Source organism: Priapulus caudatus, unplaced genomic scaffold (genome assembly GCF_000485595.1).
Source record: "Priapulus caudatus unplaced genomic scaffold, Priapulus_caudatus-5.0.1 Scaffold110, whole genome shotgun sequence".
Lineage (NCBI taxonomy): Eukaryota > Metazoa > Priapulida > Priapulimorpha > Priapulimorphida > Priapulidae > Priapulus > Priapulus caudatus.
In genome coordinates this window covers 16,223-19,343 of record NW_014577171.1, presented here as the reverse complement: position 1 = coordinate 19,343, position 3,121 = coordinate 16,223, and the positions used below count along the sequence as shown (strand labels likewise).

At 43.9% G+C, this 3,121-nt stretch overlaps 1 long non-coding RNA gene across 1 annotated transcript in view; it reads left to right on the top strand.

Moving 5' to 3' along the window:
* Positions 1-2,904: 2,904 nt before the first annotated feature.
* LOC106805354 overlaps positions 2,905-3,121 on the top strand; it is a 12,060-nt gene continuing 11,843 nt past the window's right edge. The window contains exon 1 of the long non-coding RNA XR_001393419.1: positions 2,905-2,969. This is a non-coding gene — a long non-coding RNA (uncharacterized LOC106805354). The remainder of the gene's footprint in view (positions 2,970-3,121) is intronic.

Here is a 3,121-nt window from a genome sequence, read left to right as displayed (position 1 = left end):
AGCGATAAAGAGAGAGAACGAGAGAGGAGCATTGAAGAGAGAAAGAACGAGAAAGGAGCGATAAAGAGAGAGAACGAGAGAGGAGCATTGAAGAGAGAAAGAACGAGAAAGGAGCGTTGAAGAGAGAGAACGAGAGAGGAGCATTGAAGAGAGAAAGAACGAGAGAGGAGCGATGAAGAGAGAGAACGAGAGAGGAGCGTTGAAGAGAGAGAATGAAAGAGGATCGATGAGGAGAGAGAACGAGAGAGGAGCGATAAAGAGAGAGAACGAGAGAGGAGCATTGAAGAGAGAAAGAACGAGAAAGGAGCGTTGAAGAGAGAGAACGAGAGAGGAGCAATAAAGAGAGAGAATCGAGGAAAAAGCGAAAGAATCGAGGAATGAAAGAGAGAGAGAATCAAGGAAAGAGAGAGAGAGAGAATCAAAGAAAGAACGGGCGCGAGATAGAGAGAGAAAGAGCGAGAAAGAGAGAGAGAGAGAGAGAGAGAATCAAGGAAAGGGAGAATCGAGCAAAGAGAGAGAGAGAGAGAGAGAATTAATGGAAGAGAGAGAGAGAATCGAGGAAAGAGAGAGAGAGAGAGAGAGAGAGAGAGAGAGAGAGAGAGAGAGAGAGAGAGAGAGAGAGAGAATCGAGGAAATCGGCAGAGAGAGATATAAGCGAGAAAGAGGACGAGAGAGAGATATAAGTGAGAAAGAGGGCGAGAGAGAAGTGAGCGTGAGAGAAAGCAGCGAGCGTGTTTGAGAGAAAGAAAGGCCAAGCGTGAGAAAATGGGTGAGATTGCACAAGAATATCACGGAAAACGCTGTCAATGTACGTTGACGTCTTTCTACATGACTCAATGAATAATGAAGAAACCCAGTCTTAGCCATCAAACAGGATGGCATACTCCGCATTAGGACTGATCAGTTAGGAGAAGGCGGAATTCGGTTATGCCTGCACATTACGGATGCTGCGAGAAAGGTGTGCTATGATGAGAGCCAGTTAGCACAGTAGACACCGATGTTGTGGTCATTCTTAACAACATGGACACACAAACGGCAAAGTTACGCCATATTATTTAGCTTTGGTTAGTATTTGGCAAGTGCATGAACATTCGCCACATTCATATCCATCATTAATGGTATTAAATTCGTCGACAAGGGCGATTCTATTCTTCTTATGTCTTTACCGAGTCGATGTTTTTCGATTTAGATCCTGTGCATTACGTGATTACATAATACCAACTCACATCAGAAATTAATATATCACGAAATGGTTGCAATTGTCTTTAGCTAACCATCTTTTTTGAAACACAAGTTTGAACACAATCTTTTCCCGTTCTACTGAAAATATCTCGCACGCTGTTCCAACGGGGAGAGGAAAGAGTGGTCGTAGGCCTCCTCGTTCTGTACCTGGCGGATTTTTGCCACGCAGTCATGGCGCACTTTGTGCTTAAAATACAGTCGAGAAAGCGAATGAGCACAGATCCCAGCTCATAAATAAACGTAGATAATTTTACGTTCACAAGCCAAACTAGAAAGACGGCACACGGGGAGTGCGAATCCCCCGCACACGCGATCACTACACCTGTGATATCAGTACGCTATTTTACAGCGCGGTGAAATAAATCGATATCAGAATACACTCTGGCACACACAACACGCCTGGAAATACCGCCTGGAACCCTCGCCCCGCATTAGCAATGGTAGGGCCTACGGTCCTTCTGCTATGACCCAGCGTTGGTTCTATACTTATCCTGCGGACGAAGCTAGTGTAGCTCTATAGAGATCAGTGTTCGAAATATACATAATGACCCTGTGACATTGACCTTGGGTCAAGGCCACTCAGAATCAATAGTTTTCTACCGCCCCATAAGATGCACCTGTGGACCAAGTTTGAAGTTTCTACATTCTACCGTTGCAACGATATCGAGCGGACAGACACACACACACACGCGCACCGCACGCACTGCACGCACGCACGCACGGCACGCACGGCACGGCAGGACACACACAACACATACACACACAAGCACAACAACACACACACACCACACACAACGCACGTCACACATCACCACACACACACACACACACAGCCACACACACACACTACACACACACAACCCATATATAATATATATATATATATATATATATATATATACAAACGAGCCAAAAACAATACCCTCCTACACTTCGTGGCGGAGGATAATGAACCTAGATTGAGCTTTGCCGCAGTAGTTGCCGTACATAATAGTCCATCACTGGCATCATAACATATGATATGCACAAGTTCAAACATTTGTCGTGCTGATAGCGAGCGAAGACCTTGACGGTTATCTGTTTTGCAACACACCCATTTCAGTACACAAAGTAATTGTTCATACATGTCCTGCATGGGACTGCGTGCGTATTGTAATCACTAGAGAATTATATGAGCAGTATAAGCAAAGTCCACGGTACGCGCATCACTTTGACGCCTCAATTTTTTACTTTACATGTCTAGCTGCTAGCTGCTACCCAGAAATACAGACATTTAAATTTCTTGGTAGGTATCACGATAATTAAGCATGTTTTGGCAATATTATATATAGTATATATATATATAATATTTATATAATATATATATATATATATATGGTGGTGGTGTGTGTTGGTGTGTGTGTGTGGTGTGTTGTTGTGTGTGTGTGGTGTGTGTGTGTGTGTGTGGCTGTCAGAGACTAGCCGTTTCTCAAAGTTGTAGGTCCCTACTGCAATAAAACAGTCGCAAAAGCAAGAACATAATTTAAACATATGATATATCGATTGTTAGCAGTATCTATGAAGAACTCGATGCCATCTGTAATTGTTTGTGTAGGGATCATTCAGAGAGATTTCGCTAAACGCACAAGGAAGGCCTTCTACTACTCGAAAACCTCGGATAAGATATATACATGACTCTTGCCAAAGCAGTAAGCGATGCGGCCGCTGGCCATGAACGAGGCATGCAGGTAGATCAGCCAACAATACACGCAACAAGGTGTGTTACATGTTTGTGTGAACGTATATCGTAAAATTACAGAAGTCCGAAATTCCGGACTGCTCGGGGATTGGTCGGTCCGGATTTTCGGATTTTCCGGATTCTCGGGCAGTATATTGAACT